Consider the following 15,422-nt stretch of genomic DNA (forward strand, 5'->3'; position numbering starts at 1 on the left):
GATTTCTTCACTGTAAAGTGACTCTCTCCTTCCCCTCCTTTCCATACTGTACTCTTTGGAAAGAAGTTACTATGTGTAGCCTACATTTAAGAAATGGGGAGTTCTATACCACCTCCATGAGGGCAGAGTATCTACAAAAATTAGGCAGAATTCTTCTGTATGGGAGATTTCTATAACTCTTCTTATTCCTAAACACGAATATATTAAAATGTTTTCATGTGTATTCAAAACATTCAAAAAATTTTTTTTAATTTTGAATATGGAACTATAAAACATTCCCTTTATCTAATAATGGAGGGGGGAGAGTTTTCAGGCATAGACATAACCAGGTTCCTTTTTGTAGTTTTTGTTTTGAAACACCAGATCAGGTTACTTTTCTGCTTAAAATCTTTCAATATCTTATAATCATCAAGATACAATCCAATACTTTTGGCTATATAAAGGGCTTAGAATTTTCTTTGGAGTATAACTTTACCTCCTGTCACACTCCTATACCATCCCATGATTCTGCCATCCAAAATATTCAAAATGTTTTATGTCTCCTGAACTCAGAATCGTCTCATACTTCCAATTTTTTGCAGGTATTCTCCCAGAATGCCATTTCCTCCCTTACCTATCCAGTGAACTTTTAGTCATCTTCCAAGCTCTGTACAACATTCCAGTTGGAACTTTTCAAACTCATTGTCTTCTGATATCTGGTTTACAAAGGCCTTAGACATCCCCATATAATCCCCGAAGACTATGTGCATAAAATGTTTCTGGGAATTATCATACTGGACTGCAACCTTAGCTTTATTTTCCCTCCCCCATTAGATAGCATGCTCCAAATGCACATGTAATTAATAAACAATGAAGTTATGCTATTAGAATATACCTTCTCTTATTAGCCAATGATAAAGAATATTCTTAAAATTTCCTACATATAGGCATTGACTATTGCATATGCTCTTCTACATTGCTGATTTAGAAATAGAGTTTTCCAATCTGCACATTTGTTGCTCTGTAAAATTTGAACTCAACCCTAGGTCATGTGACTCTCAGCCTAGGACTCTGTCTACATCATTGTAGTGTTTCTCAGTTCATAGCACTAGGAAGAATATCTAACACAGGTAATGAAGATGGAATTTCCTGGAATAAAAGGAGGAAAATTTAAAAATCCAAAAGAATAAAAATGTCATACCAGAAAAGAAAATGCAAGATTGTCTAAATCATTCCTTTGAATTATTGATAAGAAAGATACTGAGGCTGAAATTGGTAGTGTTCATCTGACGATTATACCATTTGTTAATGAAAAAGCTATGAGCTAGATCATAAGGATTCTAACTCCCAACCAGAGATCTTGGAGTAGAATATGGAAAAGGTGCCAGTAAAAAGATTTGCCTGATTCCATTAAAAACATGTAAGACAAACAACTGTCTCATGATTAAGCTATTTTTTCTCTTACGGTAAATAGCTCAAAACTTCTGAGTTCTCTAGGGATAAATTTTCCGTAACAGTGTAGGTGTACAAGTTTGAATATGTGAAATAATTGTTTTTTATTATCTTCTCTTCATTTTTTTTTTTTAAAAAAAAAAAAAAACAGTACCAATCTCTTAAATCAAGTCAGGTCAAATGTTGCCATAGTTGTCCTCAGGATTTTTGAATTATCAGATTCTTACTATCTCTAGGCCTTTGATTTGAAGAGCTCTTTTTTGAGTACAATATATTTTTGTTGTTTTGTTCAGTTTTTCCCCAAGATAGCTTAGAGAATAAAAATTTTTGAAAGATATGTGCAAATCTAGATGTTGACTGCTTTCAAATGACTACCACTCAGAAGTTGGGGGTAGCCTAATTACTGATGGAGTTAAGGACACACTATCCCAAAATTTGGCACCATGGCATTTGAGGAAACAGCAGAAGCAAGAAAATTGCTCTCATTTTCTCCCCGGAGGCAGGTCCTAAAAGAATTTTCTGAATTTTCTCTGAAGAAAACCTTCATGCCATGGGTTTCCTTCCTATATCTGGAGGAAAATAACATTCTTATTGTCAAAGACTTAGAGACCCCAAGAGAAATCTGAACAGGCCTTGCCAAGTTCCTCCCAGCTTATTACATTAGATCATACCCTTTTGTCCTCCAATTAACATCGATATGATCATTTACTCTTCATCAAACTTAATATAAAAACCTACAGTTTTTTTTATTTCTTTAGGTCTTCATTTTTGAAGGCTCCTGTCTTATGTAAAATTAATTGCATTAGTCTGTTTTCATGCTGCTGATAAAGACATACTCAAGACTGGGTAATTTATAAAGAAAAAAGAGGCTTAATGGACTCACAGTTTCACATGGCTGGGGAGGCCTCACAATCATGGCAGAAGGCAAAAAGCACGTCTTACATGGCAGTAAGCAAGACAGAATGAGAGCCAAGCAAAAGGGGAAGCCCCTTATAAAACCGTCAGATCTCATGAGACTTATTCACTACCACGAGAACAGTATGGGGGAAACCAACCCCATGATTCAATTATCTCCCACTGGTTCCCTCCCACAACATGTGGGAATTATGGGAGCTACAATTCAAGATGAGATCTGGGTAAAAACACAGCCAAACCATATTACTAATATTTAACAAATGTGTATGCTTTCCTCTTGTTAATCTGCCTTTTTTCTTGGTACCTCAGCTATGAACCTAGATGAGAAAAGAAATCTCTTTTCCTCTATATTACCTAAAAGTTATTTACATGTTATTTTTTTCTCTTAACCATAACTGATATTTAGTAGGACACATATGTATGGTCTAAATATTGTAGGTTGGTAAATAGCTCCTGCTTCAAGAACTTTGAGTGGCCTATGCCAACTCTGGTTGCCTTGCCTAACCCTCTCTCAATACCCCATACCTCCTCATGATATAAGGTTAGCTCTAGAACCCTGAGATGGGCAGCATTCTACTGTAATTTGTTGATATCTCTACCATACCAATTGTTAGTATTTTTATTACCAACTATTCTCACAGCTGAATTCAATACTGAATTCTTTCAGAGGTGTTTTGACACTTCAGATTCTGAAATTATTTAGCATCTCTTAGCCATTATTTCTCAACCTCCAAAATGATACGTGCCTTGCAGTGTTGTGAAAACTAGTAATTTATGCAAAATACTCAGCACATAGTAGGTGCTTCCAAAAACACAATTCTTAAATACTAAAAAAAGAAGAAAAATGAATATTTATATCTTTCCTCATATATATGCATTATGTGAGAATACAATTCACTTACCAACTGAAATAGAGAGGTAAGAGTTTCGGAAAATCAGGAGAGAAAGAGAAAGTTCTTTTACAGTATTAATAATATTTAATAGATGTTATAGTTGTATATGGTACAGGGAGGACCTTTCTTTTCTTAAAAAATTAGTAATAGCAATTTAATGCTGAATATGATATGATCTCCGTTTCCAAGGAATTTAAAATGTATTATATAGTGTTTTCTTATAACCAGCCAAATACATAATTCAGAATAAGGTCAGAAACTTTATGATGGCTGAGTTACTTCCAATCATTAGCACCATGGTTGGGCTTTGTCACTTCAATATTTACTGAGCATATTCCATAGAGCAGGCAATATACCAGGCACTGGGGAATATAAGGATGAATAAGACTATGTCCCTAACTTCGAGAAGCTCATCAGTTAATGCAAAGTATAGACCTATAAGTTATTGTAGCAAAATGAGATAGATGCAAAATAATAGAAGTACTGTCTGAGAGAATATGAGGAAAGCTTCATAGAATAGGTGTGCCTTGAGGAATAGGTGGAAGGGGAATTAGCCAAGTTTTTGGAGGAAAGGAAGACATTCTAAACATAGTGGACTGTTTTTATGCACTGATGTGTATCAGAGAGCAATCAAAGCCACATCCAGCCCTTGTTCCCAATGTCATTACTCCCTTCTTTGTGTAGTTTTAGTTCCAGAGCTGGGATAATTTTTGGCATTTGACTTGCTCTGCTATATTTTTAAGCCTACCTCAGTATATTCATGTTCTTGTTAAATACAGTTTAATGGAATAGAAAAATATTTTCTGTAAAAATATTATCCCACCAAGAAAGCATACTCAATAATGAACTAAGCATTTCAGTTCTTTTAGTTGAATTTTTCTATTCAGATTTCATAATATACAGGTGACTATTAAAGTAATAACAATTATGGCCATTTAATAGTATTTTCTCCTGTTTCCTAGGGAAGGCAATTTATTTTCAAATTCATAAGCTGCAAATGGAGAGTTATTATTATGGTAATGGACTAAAATGCAAAACAAATGTCATCATGACATGTGGAAAAACATTCCTACAACGCTACCCAGCAAAGATTTGCACTTCTATGGATATTAAAAATATATGCTCCTTTATCAACATGCTCAGTTATTTATTCCACACATATTTTCCAGTGCTTCTTGTGTGCTAGACATTCTGATATAAGGATGGAAATGCACGGTTCTGGACTTCAAGATTCTAGTTGAGGGAAGAAATATTAACACTCTCTCATGGGGTCATTTTTTAAACCTGAGTTCTGTACAAAGGGGATGGTCAGAGGGCTCATTTATATTTGCCTAGTGATGTCAGGGAAGGTCTCAGAAGAGGTGAGAGCTGAGGCTGATGGGATAAGTGGAGTTTTCCAGATTAATACGTACGGAGAGGGCGTCCCAGACAAAGGGAACAACACCTGCAAAGACACAAAGCAGAGAGTTATGCAAGTGCAGGCGGAGAGAAGAGAAGGAGAGAAGGGTTCAGAGAACTAAAACTGAATCTGAAGGTGGAGAAAGATGGGCCGTATTTCAAGTTCTGAGGCCACAGAGTCACAGCTGTAACAATGGTTCTTTTAGAAAGATAATTCTTTGAAAACATCCTCTTCCCATGCCATATTTCATTCACATACCTTCAGGTTCAACCTGTCTTGTGTGAATTATTTACCTTAGAACAATCAAGAGGTAGCTAGTGCATTTACCCTCTGGCGGTCCCTTAAGACTAACTTATTAGGAGGGCAAAGATGATTTCTACCTTGTTAACCACTGTACTTCTAGGGCCCAGGACAGCATGTAGCTCATAATTCGTACTCATTGAAAATTTGTGGATTGAATAAATAAGAGGAAAAATTGATTACTGACCTAATATCATTATGGCTCTGGCAACTATTAGCTGCATCTCCTTGGGAAAGTGCTTGACATCACAGCGCATCATTTTCAACTGTAACATGTGTGTGCTACACTCCTCTTGATACTGTCAGGATTAAATTGGGTTGTTTATGTGAGAGTCCATACAAATGCCTAACCGATAAAACATCTTTAATGTGTAATACATGTTGCTTCCAATCCCTTTAAAAATCATTTTCTTTGTCTTATATACAAATTTAAGTATCCTATTAAATAGCCAAACAAAGGAAGCAATCAAAATAGCAACCAAATCTGCCTTGCAATCCTGCACCTCTGGCACGCCTCACCAGCACTGGTCTATCACTTTCCATTTCACTGTCGAACGTCTGGTAAAAATGATTTAAATTCACTATGAACTTTCTAAAGGACATGTTTCAAATCTTAACATGCAGGCCTTTGCTTCTAAAATTCCCTTTGTAATGTTTTACTTTTTTAAATTTTACGATAAGTGGTCTTCTAATTGCCAAATCTACTCATCTTTTCTCTTACCAGAACTCTTAGCAGGAAGTTCTTTCTCTTTCCTTGGTCCCTTCCCTAACTCTCGAGAAAACGAAAGCTTCTTGTTCCCTGCCTCTTCTTCTGTCAGTCCCTTAAATTTAGACACTTCTCAAGGCGGCATACTTTTTTCTCTCATAATTATACATAGACTTGGTTTCACAGCTTTGTTCTAGTCTCCCAGTAGCCACTGACAACTAGCCCTGTTTTCTTCGTAATGACTAACACCACCTGCCCAGCATCCTCTGACATCTCTGCATGAGAGTGGAAACATTCTTCTACATCACTCTGGTAAAGACAAATCCTCTTACTGCCCCCTTTTCCAACCTGGTTCTCCTCTTATGTATATAAGAAAGGCGATTATCTTCCTCTTTGAAATTGTAATCATTTTCTGGTTCCAAAAATTCTTCCATTCTCACAGAGTATTCACTCAATTTCGAGAATTTTAACTTTACAGCATAGTAGGGACTCTTCCACATAGCCTCTCACCTTTCTCAGATAATTGCAACAGTTTCCTCCCACCTCCAATTTTTATCTTCTCTATGCTATACTCTATACCCAAAGTAGCTCTGTATAAAGCACAGATCTATTCATGTCTTTCTCCAGTTGGGCCACATTTAATTGTTCTTATTATTAAGAAAGAAAAAAAATATATCACCCAAGGCATTTCAGCCCTGCAGCCAAATCTTTGAAACACCTCAGGCAACCTTCTAAAAGTGGAGAAAATGAGAAGGCTTGCCTTCACCTCAATTCATTTTCCCTTCAGATATCTGAGTCCTGTAAGACTCATTACCATTCCCGTGTGGCCCCTCACCTTGCTGACTTGGCCTCTGCCATCTCTTCTGCCTGGAACACCATCAGTCTCCGCCAGCTGCACTTCTGTCACTTACCACAGCCCAGATTCTACCTCTTCAAGGTTAGTCTGGGGTCTTCAGTGATATTTTCTAACACTCAACACATTAAACAAATTATTTTTCTAACGTTTAGAGTTAGAAACAGTCTCCCTCATAAGTGCGTTTTATACCCATGCTCAGAAATAAGTTCGAGTGATGGTTATCTTTCGTTCACTCGGTCTGTTATTTTAGGCTGCCGCGTTATCATCAGCATTAGAGCAGGATCGTTGACTTTACGTATAAGATTAGCAAGAAGGTTTATTACTTCAAATTAGACCTTCTGATGAGATTCAAATTCTCCCATATAATTATTGCCAGCAAGAAATGATCCACCACCGTACATTTAATTGCGGTCTTATTTTTTTCAAGGGGGCTGCAGGGAGGGGGAGAATTACATGGGGAGATTGATTCATTGAAGTGAGTCAGGTAAACAGCGTTTAGTGAGGAGGGATTTAAAGGTTCATCCGTTTCTATTTATTCCTGTAACTTAAGAGCCCAATTAAGTATAATGGGTTAAAGTATTAAAAATCGGTTTGATTATCACTACTTACTCAGTGAGACACTGATTAAAGCTTAGGGAAAAGACAATTCTATTCATAGAGCTGAGAGAGGGAGAAAGATCAGAAATGGTTTATGGGCACTTTTCACCTTATATTTACAAGGACTTTAATGAGGGGAAAATAAGGAAAATAGAAAATTTGTTCTTCAAAGGCTGACCTAATAAGTGGAGGAGGCAGTGACAATGCTGTGTTACTTTTAGGGTGTGACAGCATGTACATTCCAGTTGCCAAACATATGCCTCATACCAGCTTGCCCCATCTGTGCTCCCTGAAAGATAGTATCTTTTCCTGAAATAAAAATGTGCTTTCTTCTTTTCCTTGTCCCTCCTACCACCACTGAGTTGTGTCATTTCAAATTATTTTAAGCTATAAATTCTTCGGTGAAATTAGTTTAACCAAGATGTCAAAGTGACAAAACAGCATATTGGAAAGAGCACTGAATATGAAGTCACAGAGAATTGATCTCAAGTCCTAATTGTGCCTCATTCTTTCTTTCCTTCATTCATGCAAGAAATGTTTTATAAGCCAGCTATGGGACCTTGGCCAAGTTAATTAACCACACTAAGATTTAGTTTCCTCTTTGTGTAATATAGATATAATCACTATGGCTTGCCTGGCAGGATTGTTGTGAGGATCGCATAAAATTATTAAAGTGAAATCACTTGTACATTCTAAAACACTATGTGAATCCTCACATTTTGATGCTGAGAGAATAGTGAAATGGGAAAACTTAAGGTCTTCAAATCCTGTCTTGCTTGTGTACCGTTTTACACAGTTCCACCCAGTGAGCATTTACTACATGGAGTGTATATACTAGAAGGTTCAGGAATACATAGGAATACATAAGAATACATAGCAATATATGTATTATGCTATGATTCTCTCCCTAAGGGAAAGGGAGCGGAGAGGGAGAAGCATTTACCTAGTGCAATAGTAATACAAGACAGCAGAAGCCAAGAGTTAAATAGTCGATGCAGACAGTAAACATGTGGGTTTACAGGGAAGATGGTGTGGGGAAGGCTGCAATACTGCCTCATTGGACTCTCACGTCACTGAAGGGGACACAGTGTCCAAAGGGCTCTCATGGCTAGTTAGGACACAGCCACACAGCCAGCAGCCGATTCCACCTGGCTGCTCTCCCTGAGAAGTACCTCCAAGGTAAGACCCTGGAAATAATCACAGAAAAGAAGGAGCGATGAGTTCTGGACTGATGATTTGGTGGAAAACACAGCCCTCTAAGAGTGTGAGATAAGAAGGAGGCTCTGGCTTCCTTTGCAAATACACTACTCGTTCTTCCTCTCCATCTTAAGTCACTCCTTGTCCTGTTTCCTCTCTTTCATTCTTCTTATGACTTCTATGCTCTCATGTACTCTATGCTCTGTGGTAGAAAAGGGGTGCTGTGTACACACAAAATAAAAGTACCTGTGCGTTCCGGAGGAAGATCTAGCTTACTCCACAGCTTACCCTTCAAAACTCACGACAACACACTGAGCGATCCCCTTAAACTCTCTGTACCTCCGTTTCCTCTGCATAAGGGGAATAATGCTTACCTAGTAAGGAAGGCAATGTTTAACAAACTGACATTGTTTTGGCTTATAATAGGTACTTAATACATACCTCAATAAATATTACTGTTTATTGTTGGTCGTACCAAAGAATACCCACTGTGGGGTTGGGGGTTACCCTAAAAGCCTTTAAAAGAGCATTCTTTTTAACGTAATATTATAGCAAATCTTTCCCCTTACCTCACTTCAAAATATGTACTTTGTATGAAATATCCAAAGTTGATCAGAATACTTAATAATTTTAAAGCAAATTCTATAGCATTTATATTGAATAAATCACATAATTGGATCATTTCTACATTACTAATATTTTGATATTATTAGTTTCATGGACAAAAACAGGAGAAGTTGTTTGAACTGATAGATTCAAAATAGTTACTTATTCTTTAAATGATTTTTTCTAATAAAAGAGCTATTTTTTCTCTCTCTTGTTTTAGCTGCTAGGAAGCTCAGAGTCAAACCAAACTCAAATCCACCAGGTATTACCAGATCCCAGTTTTCTTCTCTTTGTCCAGTTTTACAAACCTTATTGAAAGTTATTCTTTTTATAAGTTGCCTCACACACTAGCCTAGTATCTTTAAGAGACCAACTATAGATAACTGTCTATTACCCTCCATCCATACATGAACTGTATTAGGCTGTTCTCATGTTGCTAATAGAGACATACCTGGGACTGGGTAATTTAAAGGGAAGAGGTTTAATGGACTCACAGTCCATATGGCTGGGGAAGCCTTACAATCACGGCAAAAGATAAAGGAAGAGCAAAGGAACATCTTACATGGCAGCAGGCAAGAGTGCTTGTGCAGGGGAACTCACATTTATAAAACCATCAGATCTTGTGAGACTTATTCACTACCACGAGCACAGTATGGGCAAAACTGCGCCCATGATTCAATTATCACCACCTGGTTTCACCCTTGAGATGTGGGAATTATTACAATTCAAGTTGAGATTTGGGTGGAGACCCAGCCAAACCATATCAATGACCTAGCACTGAAAAATCCATTTTAACTGAAAAGCCATGTGCTATAATTGTAGAAAGAGTACAACCCAATGAAGTCTAAATCCAAGTAACATGTACATATGCAAAACAGTCATTGTTTGCAAAGAAACAGATGACTCTGAATTGATTTAACCTGAATATCATTTAGCCACTCATAAGTTATTATTTTTACCATTTGATTATTCCTCAAGACTGTGACAGCTCTGGCATCCTCAGTTCATAGTTCCCGAGGTTGCCCTTGAGATCATCTCCTTTCCCAAGTTGAAAGGAGCAAAACCCATAGAGGAACATGTGGAATTGTTTTATGTTCATGGCTACAAGTTGTATATATCATTTCTGATCATATTTTATTAGCTACAGTTCAGTCATATGACCAATCTAACCACAAAGGACACTGGAACTACCTCTCTAGCTCATAATAGTAGTCTAGACCGTACGGCTAAAACCACAAGTCTACATCAGAATTTACTTTTACTTACAAAGAGTTTATTGATAGAAAGCATCACAATTTAAAAATTCACGGCCATGCACCAGTTCATTTCATCTTGTGAACCATAGTGTAGTAGCTAATTTAAGGACTTTGGATTCAGAGTTTTCATTTCCCCAAGGGAAATTACTTAAACCTGCTATATTTCTCCTCAGGTCTGTTTTAGTCTTTGTAAAATGGGCTTTGTCATCAAATAAACCTGCAGTTTAATCCTGGCTCTGGCATTGACTGCCAGGAAGTTTGGGAGATGTAATACTTTTAAAACATACCCCCAAAGTTTTCAAGTGAAAATTGTTTCTATCAAAAGGTAGGGATTATGCTTTTCTCCTTGAATCTGGGCCCTATGACTGTTTGACTGAAAGAGTATGGAAGAAGTGATGCTGTACCAGTTTCTGGCACAGGCTTTATTAAACTGGCAGCCTCCATTTTTTGTCTCTTAAGATGCTTACTCACGAAATCCAGCTGGCATGCTCTGAAGAAGCCCAAGAAGTCCTTGAAGAAACCCATGTGGAGAGAAACAGCTGGTCCTGGTCTGCACTCCTGGCCATGTGGGTGAGCCACATTGAAAGTGAATCCTGCAGGTCCCAGTTGAATGCCTCCCCAGATGTCTGGTGGATCCAAGAAGGGCTGTCTCAGCCAACCTCTACCTTATTTGTGAGCAGATAAATGGCTGGTATTGTCTAAAGCAAGTAAGTTTTGAGATGATTCGCTTCAGAGCAATAGATTACTAGAACAAGAGAGTTTTGTTTATTCTGTAGGAAGAGCTACCATTAGATTGTTGGCCAATTTCAGAAGAATTTCTATGCCTTACATGAATGTTACAAAATCATTTTACTTAAAATTCAGCCTATTCAAAATTTTATAAATTTCAATCAGCTTCCTCATCAGACTTCATTAATAAAATAAATGATAATACTTATTGTTTATTGAATTAATCTGTACTGTACACCTCATGGGAGCATTTCAGATTTTCTAATTTGATTTCATAATAATTATATAGAATTAATATATTAATAATATATTAATAATATATTAATTCTATAAAATATTAATATATTATTAATATATTAATTCTATAGAATTTTTATATCTTTTTAAATTACTGGTAAGAAAACTTAGGCTAAGGGAAACTACATAGTAATTAACATCATCTGGATAGGCACACTGATGAGTAAACACTTAAGCCTATATCATCCCCCCGTTTCATGCTACTTTTTACGTATATTATCTGATAAATAATAACTAAAAATCAATCATGACAGCAATGACTGAATGGGCTAAGAAAAGGAAATGGCTTTAATAAGACTTTATTGACAAAGTTAGCCAAGTAGTGGAGTGGGCAGAGCTTTCTAGACAGACAAAACAGTATAAGCAAAGGCTCTGAGGCATGCCATTTTTTGCCAGGGAGCTGCATATATTTTAGTATTATTGGGATTGTGAGTTTCTAGAACAGAAAATGTACAAATGTCTCAGGATCCTCAGAAAGTATGTGAAGGGTGAACTAGACTACCTAAGAGTACTGGGACTACCATAAGGATAGCTAAGGAAAGAGTACTTGGAAAGCTGCAGCGTTTGAGGTCATTCAGGTGACATGATTATTTCTTTCACATGTTTCTCCGTTCCTCCAATTATAAATTCCTCAAGGATAATAAACCAAACTGATGTTTCTGTGTACAGGTCCCATTTGTAATGCAGTTTTTAATACAGAAAGATGTTCAAATATATTCTCTGAATGAGTGAATTTTCACTTAAACATTCTAATTTTAATAAAATGTTTCCCAGGATTACTTTAATATCTATCGCACATTCTCTTCGAATTTTTGTGAGACAATGTATTATTTCAGGATCAGCTGAATATATACTTTGACCAGTTTTTTACTAGTAAACAATCTGTCAGTATAGGAATAATTCATATTAAATCCAGTGTAATTTATGTATAGATAGTTTGGGTTTTGTTCATTTGACTTTTTACTTGCTTCTAGATAGATAGATAGATAGATAGATAGATAGATAGATAGATAGATAAATTTAATGTAAGATGCAGGCTCATGAGATTTTGGAGGCTGAGAAGTTCTACATTCTGCAGGCTGGAGAAGCAGGAAAGCCAGCAGTGTAATTAAAAGCCCTAAGAGTTAGAGAGCTAGTCGTATAGATTTCAGTCTGTCTGAGGGCCTGAGAACAAGACCGCTATAGATAGCTTCAGATTGATGTCACAGCTCAAGCACTCAAGAGAGTTAATTCAACCTTCCACAATTCTGTTCTATGCAGGTACTCAAGGGATTGGATAACACCCACCCACATTAGGGAGGGCCATTGGCTTTACTCAGTCTATCAATTGAAATGCTAACCTCTTCCAGAAACACCTTCACAGACACACCCAGAAATAATGTTTAACCAGATATCTGGCATCCAGATATAGCCCAGAGATAGCCCAGTCAAGCTGACACATAAAATTAACCATTATATCCATATATGCTAAATGTATGATAATAAGACTAAGAGTTGAATTAGGATGGGGAAGACCTGAGTCACAGCTATGACCTCTGTTCCTCTGATAAGTTTTTCATCATGAAAATGATCATCATTTTCTCAGCCCTGGCTATATTAGGATTTTATTGTGAGAATCAATACTATCACTTTACTATTTCAGTAATAACTATAGCAAAAACATTAATATTCATGACCAACATAACAACTCCGCTATATCCAATATCACCTTTTACTGGGGACTTGCTAGATGCCAGACATTAGAGCCAGACTTTAGGTACATTACATCATTTAATTTAGAGTAACCAATGAGACATGCTCTATTATCTTCGTTCTATTATCTTTCTTCTTTACACAATTTTCTTGGCATAAGAATATGCTTTTGATATAATAATAATGAAATCAGGCAGAAAACAATACATGGTGCAACATGATCTTTACCACATAAATTTAAAATGCAACCAAGGAATAAAACCAGAAAAAAAATATGACTCCCAAATCAAATAAAGTGGCTTAAACATTTTATCTCTATCTTTGGTCTCTCCTATGCCATGGCAAGATTCCTTTTTAATTCCAGTAGGGTTGCTAGATTCAGCCAATAAAACTACAGACTATGCAATCAAATTTAAGTTTCAGCAAAACATCACATATTTTTAAATATAAATATAAACCACCTATTGCACGGAACATACATAAGCTAAAATTTATTCGCTGTTTATCTGCATTTAATTTAGTTTGATATACTGTATTTTCTCTCACAACGCTATTTCCAAAAGCATCTTAAGGGTATGGTGTATATAGAATTTAAAAGTACAGACTTTGAAGCCAGGCTCAAACTTCACCTCTGATACCTTGTTGCTTACACAAAATCTGATTCCCTTCTCTGTTTGAATTTCTTATCTTAAACTAGGGGAAACAATAGTACCTACCCAATAAAGTTTTGAGAAAAATTAAATGGGTTAAAAGAGAAACTTTACTATAATACCTAAGATAATGTAAAAAAAAAAAGGTATTTTAGTAATTTTCTGTAGCAGAGGACTTCTCACTTCTCACACTGATTTGTAATTGTTCATTTATCTTTGTTTCCTACATACCACGAGATATTTGAGAACATGTTATATTTTTTAATACTATATCTAAATTTACAACATCATTTTTGATACCTGGTATATATTCAATAGCTATGACCTCTGTCCCTCTGATAAGTCAGAGTCTGTTCCTCTGATACTTTAATACAACAAATATCTGTTGAATAAATATATCTTTAGTAGATTTCTAAGTTACATCTGATATATTATTCTGTTCCATAGTGCACTGTTCATTTGTTTAAAATGTAAACTTATAGTCCCTACCTGAAGCCATCTTTATGGATATCCTATTAGCAGAGATTAGATGATCTGCTCTATTTCCTTTCTTATAAAATTTAGGGGGCAGAAGACCGGAATACCTACTTCATAGAGAAGACCAAAGTGCCTCATGTGCCAGGGTAAAACACAGAGTGGGATGGCTCTTCTGTGAATGTCCTTCTCTGAATATTATCTCCTGTTTTAGTTGCCACTTTGTCTTTCATGGTTAGAGTTGCTCTGGGTCACTCTTCATAAGACGGCCACTTCACAGGCAGCCTCACATACCTGAATCCCAATGCTCTTGGGTTCACGCTAATGTTCTGTTCTGGATCAAGCTTTTTTTTTTTAATTATTATTTATTTATTTATTTATTTAATTTTCCCAACCATTTTCTGTCAACCACTACTTAAAGCTTAATTGGAATGAAACTGAAGTGGGGATTATCAGTCTTAGTTGTAATTTATAACTGCCTCACTGTTCTTCCAATATACCTGGAGAGCTTTCTAAGGTCACTGATGCTTCACAGAAGACTTGACAGTCACTCTAGTTACAAGCAATTCTGTTTGTTCACTCGGAGTTTCTCATTCTCATTTCAATGTCTCAAAAAAAAAATCACTGGAAACAAGGCTGTGGTTTCTACTTCTTATATCGTTATGTAATACAAAGGCGAGACTGAATGCAACTACCATTTATTGTTTGCCAGGAGCGTTCAAGTATATGCTAAATGCTTTACATATGCTTTCTATTTTAATTCCCACAGCACGCCTGCAATATAGGTATTATTTTCCCATTTTATGTATCAGGAAAGGTGAAGTGGCTCACCCAAAGACACAGTCCTGCTAAGTGGCAGAGGTACATTCAAAATCCACATCTGTTTTCTCTGCACAGTATGAGGTTTTAAGGACAATGTGTTTTAGGAGAAACCTGAGTTCAACTCCAGGTTCTGCTTTTAAATAACTGTGAACACTGCATCAATGCAATCAATGTAATGCATTTTAGTTCAATTCTACATTTACTGAATACATGCTGTATATAAGATTGTGCAAGACGCCACAAGAAATAAAAGTTGAAAAGGAAATGGTGTAAGTTCTCATCAAATTAAAAACGCAGTAAGAAAGATTAGCTATACATGCAAAAGCTGCACTGGAAAACAAGATATGACAAGTCCTGTAAAATATATATAAATTGGTTACAGACTTAGAGAAAAAAAGAAAAGTTGCCAGAGAAGATCAGGAAAAGGAAAATTTGAGCAAGTCACTCAAGGCAAGGGAGTATTAATAGTTAATTTTGAATGTCAACTTGACTGGACTAAAGAATGTCCAGATAGCTGGTAAAACATTATTTCTGGGTGTGTCTATGAGGGTGTTTGTGGAAGAGATTAAAATTTGAATTGGTAAACAAGTAAAGAAGACCTT

At 36.3% G+C, this 15,422-nt stretch overlaps 1 protein-coding gene across 3 annotated transcripts in view; it reads right to left on the bottom strand.

Moving 5' to 3' along the window:
• TENM4 (teneurin transmembrane protein 4) overlaps positions 1 to 15,422 on the bottom strand; it is a 3,006,191-nt gene that overhangs the window by 2,092,706 nt on the left and 898,063 nt on the right. The window lies entirely within an intron of this gene.

Source organism: Pan troglodytes, chromosome 9 (assembly GCF_028858775.2).
Source record: "Pan troglodytes isolate AG18354 chromosome 9, NHGRI_mPanTro3-v2.0_pri, whole genome shotgun sequence".
NCBI lineage: Eukaryota > Metazoa > Chordata > Mammalia > Primates > Hominidae > Pan > Pan troglodytes.